The sequence below is a fragment of the Panicum virgatum genome, chromosome 8K (genome assembly GCF_016808335.1).
Source record: "Panicum virgatum strain AP13 chromosome 8K, P.virgatum_v5, whole genome shotgun sequence".
NCBI classification, from domain to species: domain Eukaryota; kingdom Viridiplantae; phylum Streptophyta; class Magnoliopsida; order Poales; family Poaceae; genus Panicum; species Panicum virgatum.
The window spans coordinates 30,036,299-30,049,634 of NC_053143.1; the positions used below are offsets into that span (position 1 = coordinate 30,036,299).

Genomic DNA, 13,336 nt, shown 5'->3' on the forward strand with positions numbered 1-13,336 from the left:
GAACGCATAACCATATTGAAACACTCTGCATGGTTCGTTGTCTGAATACCATACCGTATTCCGTTGATATCATAAAGAAAAGACCATTTCTCCTTAGGTGCACCTCGAATCCAGTGTGAAAATGGCTTCTCAATTGAATCCCTAGCCTCTGCAGCCTGACTCGTGCCTGCTCCTGATGCCCTTACTTTCACTAGCTTTGCAGTCAACTGATCAAGCATCTACCATAATGCATTGAATTTTCTCTGTTGATTTTAGGTGCACAACCTCTTAAACAGGTTCTTAAGATCCTTGTTCTTGAAGTGGTCATAAAAGTTTACACCTATATGCCTAATGCACCACCTGTTTTGGACATCAGGCCACAATGGAGGCGTTGTCGCAGTTCCACGTTGCAATTTCAGTATTGATTGCAGCAGACCTGCATGCCTATCACTAATAATGCACACATCTGGACGTGCAACAACAACATGAACCTTCACTCGTTCAAGGAACCAATACCAACTGTCTATGTTCTCATTCTCAACAAATGCAAATGCGAGCGGAACTATTTGGTTGTTGCAATCTACACCGATTTGCGGTAAGTATCTGACCTTTATACCTTCCAGTCAGAAATGTGCCATCAATGCAGATCACCGGAAGACAAAACTGAAATGCTCTAACACAAGCACCTATGCAAAAGAAGGCTCGTTGCATAATTCTTTGTCCACTAGTCACGGCTGGTACGAGGTATGTGTCATAAAAGCTTCCAGGATTTCTAGCAACAACCTGGGATAACATACGAGGTAGGTTATCATATGATGCCTCGTATGTGTCGAACCACATCTCGAACACCCTTTGTTTAGCCCGCCATGCCTTCAAATAACTGATGGTGTACTGGTAAGTCTGCTCAATGTGTCGAACAATCATTTTTGGTTCATAATTTAGATTGTCCATAATAAACCCATACATTTGCTTTGCAACAAAGTCGCATGATATATTACGATGTGAGGGAAGAACTTCTGACCACAATGGAACATTTCCAGTTTGACTTCCATTTTCCCTTGAATACATGTACTCGCCATGGACATCTAGCATTCACACACTTCATCTCATATTCTTTACTGCCAGACTTTACGACTCTGAATTCTCGTTTCAATGATATTGCCCATAGTCTCACAGCATCTTTTACGGCTTCAATGTTTGGATATGTTGCACCTTGCACTACCTCATTCCCTCTGTACTCCCACTCCAGATTTCGTACCTCTTCTGCGACATGACTGCCAAAACCATGCTCCTTCCACTCTTTTGGCAATGAGTACTGCTCGTTATCAGATAAGCCCTCATATTCTTCCATCTCTATTGCGGTTTGGTCTTCTGCCTCCATCTCGTCCACAATGCTATATATCCTCTCTCTCTCCCTTATCAGTAAGGCCCTGTGATCCCATGTTTTGGTTCTCTGTCTCTTCTGACTCATCTTACTCAACATAATTAGTCTCTCTTCGAATACTCGGAGTTCCTTGATCTGCACAATGTTGGATTTCAATTTGTGTCTTCTCCCGGATTTGAACAAGAATGGCCAGAGGCCACCCACGCTCTAGAGCTACTTGCATGTACTTCTGTCAGTCATCAGTGCTGTGTATCATCATCAATTCCCATAATTCACTTTCTAACTCCCAATTAACAAGAGACTGGACAGTGATCACATGTGTCAACGGATCAACACGGAACCCACGCTGCAGCCACTTACATATGGAACCAAAACTCCTTTCCAGAGGTTTATCTATGGCGCTAGATGTGCACTTAAAGGCAGAAAGATCTACTCAATTTGGCCCATACATAACATTGTATTCACCATAAAATACTTAAAACTGCATCTTGCTCGACATATCTATATATCACATAATACTTATCGAGTTATACTCTTTACTTCACTACCTTATTCAATAATCCGTAAAAACTAAGTATGAAATTTAACTACAACGTATAAGTATTCATAACTACGTGATGACACTCAAATTCTATACTGCATATGCCAAATTCTATTCTAAATCATAATTAATTTATAAACACGTCTCTAATAGTACTGCAATTGTAATAATAAATGCGTAGTATTAATTTTCTAAACTAATTTACTACTACGTAACTACAAACTAAAGTATCATTAAACTCCTACTTAAATGTTTCTACTATAGCACTAATTAAATTAAATTATTCACCCGTACTTAAATTACTCCTCCTTAAATGCGTAGTACTTAAATAGAAAAATATATAAACTAAATGTACTAACCTGCAGATCACAAATGCTGAATCCGACAGGGCTTCGCCGCTTCCCTTTTCCTCACCTCTCTCTTTTTTTTCTAGATTTTTGCTGGAATTTTCGGGCTGAAATGAGGAGGAAAGGGGGGTTGGACCTTATATAAGGGGATACCCCGGTCGCCCGAGGAGGGGGGCGACAGGCCCCTGCCGCGCCTGTGGGCGGGCCCGCCCACTGGTCACCCGAGGGGGGGGGGGGGGCGACAGCACCCTGTCACCCGTTGCAGGGGCGACAACCCCTTTTTTTTCTAGGGACCTCGTTGCAAATTTGAAGAAAAAAAAATTACACTAAGAGCCTATCGCCCTACGGGAGAGCGACCGGAGGGTATTTTTGAAATAATTCAAAACAGACATATATTTTTGAAAATTTTATTTTTTTTAAATATAAAAAAGAAAAAAGCGCACGAAATTGGACTACCGTGCCGGGCCGGCCCGTTAGGCACAGTGGACCATCTATCCTGGCAGCCCATTTAACTTTTTGTGTAGGAATTTAGTGCTAAATCGTACAAAAAATAGACGTCCGGAGGCCTTCACAAAGACCGCGAAGCACCTTACCACCACACTACTAGAACACTTTGGAAAACTACCAAGACTAATAAAGTATATACTAGGTGTATGCCCGGGCGTTGCTACGGGTGCGATACACGGAGTGCAAGCGACATGGTTTGATTTTAGCAACATGTCGCTTGATGCTCATTCAAAAAACAAGCATAAACATATATCATGTATAAACATAGCACACGAAAGTTTCTAGTTCAAGATCATAGTTTGGAACTATATAAAAAAAGGTACATATGCTATTGATGAAGTACATTGTGCACCCGCTTGGCTTAAAAGTTCTCGGGTGGGCAAGAACGACACTCCCCACTCGGTAGACAGCAACATATCGTGCAGTCTTCGGTTGGATCAGTTGGTAACCACCACTACAATTTCAGAAGTAAATGGATCAGTTAGACTCTTCAAAGAGAGGAGTCAAGAACAAGCAGAAAGATGTAAAATGTCAACAAATTAAGGTTCAGTCACAATGTCCTATGAACATCAAATCCTAAAATGGCATTGTTGTATCGGTGCTCAAGTCCTTACGTAAAAGAGATTGGACATCACGTCACCTTCTGGCACGGATCCCCTCTGCTCCAATCTGCCGCCCTGAGAAATAATGTAGCTTCTTGTCGGAGTCGCCAAGCGTCTCGCAGACAGCCATGTGCTTCATGTCCTCCATGTCCTTAAAATCACCCTGCAAAGACCAGAAAAAATCAGACCGCGAAGCCAGTAGCGTTGCCAGGAGTTCCACTCCTACGTTGCTCGCACAGAAGTATCAAGAATACAAGGAGTTGAGTAAAACATAAGGGGAATAAGATGGCGTCACCTTTAGCTTGGAGCCAACGCCCCCGAAACACATCTTCTCTCCGGCGGCGACCACCATCTCAAATAGCTCGCGGATGACGACGCCCCCAAAATGTTGATCTAGAGAATAAAATGAACGAGAACTACAATTTACTAAAGCAAAGCAAAGTAGAAGCTATTTTCTCTCCACTGCCATTACAAGTAGAAGATATTTTCTCTCCATTACCATTACAAATAGTATTTTTGAAACACCAGCAGAGTCAGCTTGGAACATTGATCTAGAAAAAAAAACTACACTAAACTAATACTATTTATTCACAATCTGATGAATTGAAGAATAAACTAATACAGCTTAAGGATTTAATGAGCCGAATCCTGGCAAGCAATTTTTCATGTGTATCTAATATGTGAATTCTTTTTAAGTTCTACTATGCATCCTCGACAAACGGCGAATATACAAAGAAAATAGTGCCACCTAGATGTTAATAGATACAATATCGGAGTTGGGGATACCTTATGCAGAAGAGCACGTCCCTTTGAAAAACAACTACTGCTCGATCAGTCGAGCTCGATGACAAAATGAAATAGTAGTTGTTACCTGCATTCCATAGCTTGGTTTTATTAGTAATGCATGATAGAACTTCTTGATCAAATGTAAAAAAGAAGAAAAGTAAATAGATAGGCTGAGATGTCAATAAAATTTACTTATCTCTAAATATTCATATTTGCATCTGATCATAAAAAGTACATAGCAATTTTAGAATCATCCCAATTCCAGTGAGATATACAACCCCCTCAGCCAGCACATAGCAATACCAAAGAGCATATGACATGTATCTAGACCATGGAAAACAGTGCACTACGCAATGGTAATTTATAAAATTGGTCCAACAACAGGTCAATGAGGATCACAGAATAGCCATGGCAAGGCCTAAAAAGCATACTAAAAGGAATGTAGTATGCTTCCAAGAAAAAAGAATTTTATTATTGCCCAAACTCACAACCGTGAATTGATTGACAAAAACAAATCCTGAATATGAAGCAACTACACTAAATTTTCAGTTAACAGAAATATTTGATGAAAAACAACCATAAATTGCCCAGACTCACAACCATGAATTGGGTTAAAAAAAACCTATGAATATGATGCCAATTCCTTGAATGGAACTTACTCATAAAACAATACAATCTCTGAAGAATATGCTAGCACTTGTAGACATATTCTGAATCTACAAATGCTCCCGACCTTTTATTCTCTCTAGCAAGCCAGCCCTTGTCAAGCAAACACATACAGTAGCAGCTTCTCTTCTCCCTCTGCCTCCACCAAGCAAGTAATCCCAGTAGTTGGCTTCTTTCTTTTTTGTCCTCCAAATGGGAAAATAACAACTCAAAGAATATAATCATCAGGACACCTCGTCTCTGTTCTTCTATCCTCATCTGCTCCTACCCAAGCAACAAACATGGCACCGGCTCCTCCCAATCCATCTCCCTCGTGGGCAATCTAATCTAAGCAGTGGCCAGCAGCTTTGCTCCTCTCAATCGCACAACCACTAAGTAGCGGCACATGCTCCAGATCGAGCAGACGCGGATGCCAATTGAGGAGGCGGACTTGGGGAGCGAGCACCACAGACCTCCGTGCGACCGGTTTTGCTGCCGTCTTCCTCTCCGTGGCGACTACCCCGCGGCCGCGAGGTGCACGATGAGGACCCAGAACAAGATTTCTTCCCCGGACCCGGAGGCACAGAAGCATGAGGATGAGCAGCGCAAGGGAAGGCGGTGGGTTTGGCGAGGAGGGGCTCTCACGCGATGGGATGACACCGCGGTGTAGGGGAGGGCAGCAGGCTCCGCGCGACAGGCGGCGTACACCCCTGCGCGATGCGGCCGGTGCCGCCGCACACGCGCGGGCGCCTCCCCCCGTGACACCGCGGGAAGCATGGCCGAGGTCGCGCAGGCGATGGAGAGCGGGGAGTCGAGGATGGTCGCATATCTCCGCGCCCTGCAGAACAACACAATCCACAATCCCTAATCCGTAAGCCCCAACCTCCAGGAACAGGATGAAAAATGGGAGGGCAAACTGCGGGATCGGGGGGGGGGGGGGGGGGGGGGGGGGGCTGGTACTCATGGATGTTGAGGCCGCAGAGCTGCTGGTGCTGCCATCTCCCGACGACGGAGAGGGCGCCGGAAGGCGACGCCATGGAAGGCGCGAGCCGGAGCGGAGAAAGGCAACGCTGGGGACGGATCGGCGGCCCGAGCGGATGCCAGGGAAGAAGCGAGCTTGCGCGGAGCGGCGGCAACGCAAGTGAAGGAACGCCGGCCCGAGGAAAAACGGGAGGGGGAGGGGGGACGCGCGCGCCGACGGCAGGGCGAAGTCCGGGGTTCGGGAGCGCGAGCGCGAGCGCGGCCTGGGGCTCCTGGGATTGCGCAACGGCGACGGCGACGCCGCGGCGCCCGCTTTTCGGAGCGCGGGCCGGTGGTTGGCGTCGGAGTCGTAGGGGGCCCGGGAATCGGATCCGGCCGCGGCGGTCTCCTCCGCCACCAAGGCGGCCGCGGCGGCGGCGTCTTGGACGGCGACTGGGAGGAGGGGTGGTGCAGGGGCGCGTCCGCCTCCGCTCTGGAGGCCTCGGACGCGGATCCCGACGGCGCCGCGGCGGGCGCGGCCAGGCGCTTCGGTGCCATGCGGGCGGCGGCGGGCGGAGGAGGATGACGCGCGCTGGCGGGTGGAGGAGGACGCGTGCGCCGGCTGCCGGGTGGAGGAGGAGGACGCGAACCGGCGGGCTGGCGGGGGAGGAGGACGCGAACCGGCGGGCTGGCGGGGGAGGAGGACGCGCGCGGCGGCGGGCGCGGATCTGACTGGAGGGGATGGGCAACGTACGAAGGGAGGAGATCAGCGGCTGAACAAGATTGATCGGACGCGGCAGATTGGCCGTTTCCGCACTAGCAAGTGCCCTCTAATTACGGTATTAAATAAAACAAATTTATAAAACCAATTTCAGAACTCTTACGTTAAGAACTCTGAAAAAATCTAATGAGATATTTGACCGCGTGATTAGAGGATGGTACTATAACATCACTATAGCCAATCACCGATTAATTACTGTCATTAGATTCGTCGCGAAAAATTAAACACATCCCTGAAAAGATTTTACAAATAGACTTTATTTAGCACTCCATGCATGTGAGATTCTTTTATTGGAAACATGCATTCTAGGATACAAGAAAGAACGGCCGAACCAAACAAGGCCATTGATTGGTGGCTGAACCATGCGGATTGCATCCCTCTTAGGTAAAATTTAGTAGTAGAGATTATATGAAAAACTCTACCAGGCGTGTAGTAGCTAGGTCCGCCAAGCCAGCTACCACATGACCCGGCCCAAGTATCAGGCAACCGCGGCCCAGTAACACAAACTCTGCCTTATCTCTTCGTTCCATCGTCTTCAACGTGATAACGCTCCACCACAAAGACACAGGCACGCTGCCGGAGGCGAGGCGGCGCCCCGCCGCCTGCCGCCGGCGGTGGAGGCGGGCGGTGGTGAGGAACCCAAGAGTCGAGTTATGAGTTCGGATTTTCGGGGGTAGCTTCCTCCCCTGGACCATGGAAGGCGGGTGGAAGGCGAGCCTAGCGGTGGGCTGTGGTCGGCGGGCGGGCCGGCGAGGCGGCGATGGCGCCACCGGCCGCGGTGGCGGTGGAGGGCGGTGGGCGGTGCTGGGGCGGGGGAGAAGCATTGGAGTGGTTAGGGGCGGGCGGGGTCTGCGCGGCGGCGGGGGTGTGTGCGGGCGGCGCGGCGTGGCGGCGGGGGCGCCGTCGACCGCGGGAGGTGGGGGAGGGCGGGGGAGGGGCCGCGAGGCGGGCGGCGACGGCGCCGGAGCCAGGGGTAGGACAGGTAGGGCGGGGGTGGAGGTGGAAGAGCGCCGGTAGCTAGCTCAAGGAAAAAGAAGGAGGTGGGAGGGTGGAGGGACATAGACTGGTAGCTAGCTCTCCCAAACTAGGTACCAGTAGCCCGTTAGTGGCTCCCCTATACATAGTGGGTCGTGCCGTGTCAGCCCGGGCACGAATTATAACGAGCCATGCTATGTTTGGGCCGGACCAAATTTTGTGTGCTTCGTGTTGGTCCATCAGGCACGACACCATTTGGACACCTATAATCGGTGCTAGGCCGTGCCATTCCTCTCGAGATGCTCCACTCACGGGCTCAGTGCAATGATCTGTCCTTTTATCTTTGACTGGTCTCTTCCTTTTCTTGGTCCCTGCTCTGATTAGCGGCTGTTGCAGATTCGACGCATCAATCTCTCTCCGCAGCCTCCATCGAGGGCTCGTACTTCTCTATCTTCTTCTAGCCTGCCCCCGAGTCAATTCTTTTATTGTACTAGAACCTCAAGCGCGCGTTGCGCGCCCTATCATAGATTCAATTTAGCGCTTAGCGAATCATGATTTCACTTGAGCACCTCCCAAATCATTCAATTATTAGTAGAGCAAAATCATGTAGATATAGACCAAGGTAAATTGGAAATGGGCGTAGGCAGAGAGTGAACAAAGAGGAATAAAAGTAGGCATAGTTCATTATAAGAACATCCGCATGTCGAACTCCTCATGCACAATGAAAGTAGACAAAGAAACAAAAATGGTAGGACAAATTCACCATAAGTTTCAACAAAAAGGGAAAGTTCACCGGGAGGAAAAATTCATGCCGAACGTCTCATGCAGATAACCCATTTTTGCTAAGTAATAAGATTCAAGAACAAGCACAATGTAGATAGAGTCAATGACATTTCACAACAAGCACGATGTAGATAGAGTCAATGATATTCATAGAATTTTCATAACAAGATGTTAGTGGCTGACAATAAAAACAAACCTTTCGACAACAGGCAACGGTGCAAACATCATGAGAAAAGAGAACCGGCCAGACATCAAACAATACCCAAAAATAAGGTGAGTAGATTTCCACTTACTTCGTGTCCAAGAATGAACTTGACAGTACATGAATTGGAAGATAATAAAAGAAAAAATTAGCATTTTAGCCATTTATACATTAAAATTATGTCACAAGATGCAAATAATTATGGGATGCATCACATGAAAAGATAGAATCTTATTAGATAATCAAATGGGGCGATCTCCGCTTCATCTGGCTTTAGAAATCTAGGGTAATCATCCTGCTTGTGTGAGGAACCATCTCATCCTGCAAGATAATCATCGCAATTTCTCTTAGTAAATCACACAGAAATCAGAACAACAGATAATTTAAATTTTGTTATCAAGCACCACAAGGAAGACAAAAGCAGCGAGCGAGTGACCTGCTAATACATAGAGTTCTAGCTAAAGCATGATCATCATTAGTGTCTCAGCAAATCCTACCTCCATAGTACTACATTAGTACGCTGGCAGATAGAAGAGGTCTTTAAGCACTGGCGTGATGGATAGCTCCAGCAGGATTGACACACTCAGTTATTGGAGGGATAGACACCCTACTAATTTATGCAGCACCAGCAAGCAAGCGAATGAGAAACTCCTATATATCATCTGGAGCAAATGATGAACATGGACACAAGATGAAACCCATGATCATATTGGTTGTCAATATTGTTGGTTGTACAAGAAAAAACTATAGTTTCCTGCACTGCTATAATAAACACAACAATTGTTTCAGTTCATCAGAGAAGTTTGCCGATTAAGGAGCTACAATGCAATGACACAAACTGAATAAGAAAGGCAAGAGGGCTTGTTGCTGACTCAATTTATTTGGAAAGAACCTAACTGATAGTTAATGGTATACTGTAAAACATGCATCATATCTGTTTTATGAAACAAAGATGGTGTACTGTTCCTCACATTGCTTCGTATTGACCCTCTATCAAGAAAACATAAAATTTAATATAAGTTTCACCTCACGCTATACCTCAATAAAGGGGAAGAACTAACCAGCGCAATCCTCTTTGAAAGACCACTTTTCTTCACATGCTCCTGCAAAACAACCTACAATTTGAGGCAGTCAACAATTCATTTCAGTCTATGTTATTGAATTATGTATGCCACTTATCAAAGATAAGGGTTGGCATTGTATACTAATTTATCCTGTTCATTGTTAAATCATCTCGCCAAAAGGCAGTGGCAAACTAACCAAACCTCCACATATTTGGACTCAACATATCCACCGCTCACTTATCTAGAGGAATAAAATGAGGGATAGCAATAGAGTGTGTCTTATAACAGGGAGGACATAACTGGAAGGCAAGCTTGTCGTGGTTGCAACGAACACATGGTGAGAAATATCAACAAAATGATAGAGCTCTAGGGAATATCAGCAAACACATGGTAAGCATGTACATGGATGGGAGTAGCAGGTGAAAGATTCTTTCCAGGTTCATGGCGCCAGCATCCTGACAGCCTTACAATCTTCTGGCCGTCGATCAACCGGCCCATGGTGTCGTCGGCCATGGCCGCCGCTGTTGCCCACCACAGCCTCCACGGCGCATCGTGGGAAGGAGAGTGGCAGTACCGCGGTAGGGGTGGCACGACGTTGATTAGTGGGGAGCGGCACAGCGACATCCTCCTCAACATGAAGTCCTCCGATCCATTGCCTGTGGCTGGGGAGGTAGTCAGGTAGAGGTATTGAAGTGAAACAAAGGGGAAGAGAGGGGAGGGACGGACTGAAGTCTGAAGGACACCAGGTGAGAGAGCTGAACGGAGGGGGTGGGAGGAGATAAGGTGGGGGCGCACCTCATGGCATCCGTCCTCCCCTCTGTTTGCTGCAGGCACACCTTGTGGAGATGGAGTGACATGGCGATGAAGCCGGTCACAGGAGCGCGATGAGGACGAAGAGCAGGTGCATGCACGGTGACGAAGGAGCACTTGACGGCGGCGGCGAAGATCACGTCAGAGATGAGCAGGAGCTGCTGCAGCAAGGAGGAGCCGGCCTAGACGAGCGCGCCGGTTAGCACCACGACCACAGCGTTGGCTGGCTCCGAGGACAACAGCTCCCCCCACTGGATCTCGGACTACACCGGGAGGGACGGGCCTTTCCGCTCCTTGTCTCCCTCTGCTCGAGGCCTCCCGTCCCCGCTGGAGGCTGCGCGAGCTTTGATTGCAGCGAGCGATAGGAAGGAGGCGCTCACCGGGTGGCGAGTCATGAGGCGCGCAGGCGAGAAGGGAGGGGCGACGCAGGAAGGGGAGAGAAGAAGAGAGAAGGTCTGGTTCGATCGGAGAATTTTTCGCAAAAAAAGCTGGACTGCAGGTTAATTCTTATGAAATTGGAGGATCTTCTTGCATTGCAAAAGTCTGAAAGACACGTGGCGATGCGCAGGAGCAAGCGGAGCCGGAAACGCGGAGAGAGCAGGAGGAGCTACCAGTCATTAAGAAACCCGATTCATACTCATCCATATCTTTCCTGTTTCACTCAGTGACCCAGTGACCCTATGAGTCACTGTAATATCATGACCCTACGTGAATTGGTCTTGGGAGCTTGTCACTTCCTCGACTACTATAAATACGGATAGCTCCCTCTCTTGCTCCAGGATCACATCCCCTTTGAGTCATGGAGACATCCCTTTGAGTCCTGATTCCTTCCTTCTTAGTCAGGCCACCAAACCAATGCTCTTGTCACCTTTATGAGAACTATTCAGCGAGCTCCAACTTCCCCCTCTAGCTTTATCCATTTTCCTTATTCCGCGCAGCCTTGTGCTGTAGCCAGGGACCCTAGGAACAACTCGGCGGGCTCCGACCCCGCCCGGCAGGATGGCGTCCACTAGGGTCATCCCTTGCTAGCACGCCCCCTCGCCGACGGTTATGTACGGATGGTCACATTGTCATGGTGTCTGTCCAGCAGCTCTGCTCTGTCCTGGTCGCCCAGCAACTACAAACGGACCCTGCCGAGCCACACACTGATCTGCCTTCTAGCTCCTTCTGCGAGACCCTTTGCCTAGCACGTGCCGCAGTGTTCCTACACTTCTTCGGGACATCCGGTGTTGCCACCCCCCCAGCCCCCCCACCCCCCCCCCCCGCGCGTGATGAGTTGGGCTCCTTGTATCAGTGAGGATGTATGGGCATTGTTCCCCGACTTCTTCAGTTACCTTCTACTATGTCGCCTTGTAACCGGAGCTGTTGAGGCTAGTAATGTAACCCGATCTCTCTTTAATCCAAAAAAACATGCACCTCCTTATTTATGAATATCAGTTGCTATACCTGAGTATCGGCCATCTCGAAGGTGATTGTAGACACCGGCTTGCGGAATTTTTTATTGCGCTAAGGACAAATTTCCGTACATCGGCCAACTTAATCAGTACCGGCTCTTTTTTCTTCCGGTCACGTCGTCACCCATTAGTCGATACCGATCTCATGTCTGAATCATCTTGCCACCCATTGGGCGTCCACTTCTCCAGCGATCACGATCCCATAGCTAGTAATCCTAAAGAAGTCTCCATCCCACGCCCTTCCAGATAAGCAATCGACGCCCTCGATCTACCAAGGTTGGAAATCGGCCACAACCACGTGGACAGTAGTTTCGGCTGGCACAATTTCCACCTTCTCATCAACCCACTATAGAAGAACATGATGCCTGGTGGAAGGAATGCAACATTTGGCGTGTATCCAGTGATAAAATCTTCTGCTGGATCTCCCGCTCCCTTTCTAATCTTCCAGAACATGGTCATCGGCATGATATTTATTACTGCACCTCCATCGACTAATATTTTGCTAATCGGTTTCCGTTCCACGAACCCACTAACGTACAAAGCCTTCAAGTGCCGATGCTTTGATGCATTGGGCTTTTCGAACTCTGCCTGATGAGCATCTAGAGCGTGCCGCGTAGGCTCATCATCACTTTCCTCATCATTGCTATCTCTTGCCTTAAACTCCATCAACAGAAAGAACACCATATTCACATCAACCGATGCCGGCTGGCCTTGCTATCGTACCTTAGGTCTCCACTCCTTCCTGAACCACGACTGATGGTCATCATCGTCTTCTCGATGGTTCCCCCATGGCTCTGATTTCTTGACACCTTGCCCTCTATACTTGGTGCTTCTGGTTCCTTGTAAAAACCATTGTTCGTTGCGTGGAGCCTTTTCTTGGCAGTTTACTTCTTTGTCTTCCCAACCGCCCTCGTCTTGCTCATACTATCCTTTCAATGGGCCGAGCCGATCATGAACCGATATCCTGTCTCTGGTTCGTACTCCAATCTTTCCCAATCAAGCTCATAATCGGCCACCGACCTTCTGCTCTTTGTTCCTCTTTCCGCTCCCAGGGCACTCATAATCGGCCATCGATGTTAGGTAGTTTTAGCCCCTGTTCCCAGCAGCACCTGAAGAACGCGCAATCCCAGTGCGGGTCGATGCCAGACTCCCGGGCGGCTATGCCCACTTTTCCTGTTTCTTCTGGTACTTGCCGATCATATCTGAAGAGCTTCTTGTCAACACCATGTTGACTAGAAAGGGGTGTCCATCAATCTTCATCTTTGGCAGCTCTCCAAACTTCAGACGCCCCTGATCACTGGCCTTCTAGATCTTGTATCTGAACCCCTTGCACTCGTTGGTATGGTGGGATGGTATATTGTGCCACTTGCAACACTTCTTCTTCAGCTCTTCTGGCGATGGCAACACATGTGTCTTAGACAACTCGATCTGCTTTTCCTGGAGGAGCCAATCAAATATTTTGTCTGCCTTGCTATTGTCAAAGTTGAACCTCTCATTGCCACTATTCCCTTTTACC

The 13,336-nt window shown here is 48.2% G+C and overlaps 1 long non-coding RNA gene across 4 annotated transcripts; it reads right to left on the reverse strand.

Annotated features, from left to right (window-relative positions):
* Positions 1–2,958: 2,958 nt before the first annotated feature.
* LOC120644387 lies at positions 2,959–6,434 on the reverse strand. Of its 4 annotated transcripts, none has more exons than XR_005663687.1 (6): positions 5,752–6,433; positions 5,437–5,629; positions 4,147–4,231; positions 3,656–3,753; positions 3,373–3,523; positions 2,959–3,212 (listed from the first exon to the last, which is right to left on the reverse strand). It is a non-coding gene; the product is annotated as an uncharacterized LOC120644387 (long non-coding RNA). The 4 variants fall into 4 exon arrangements; XR_005663685.1 differs by having other exon boundaries at positions 4,806–5,629; positions 5,752–6,430; XR_005663686.1 differs by having other exon boundaries at positions 3,399–3,523; positions 4,147–5,629; positions 5,752–6,434.
* Positions 6,435–13,336: the final 6,902 nt, after the last annotated feature.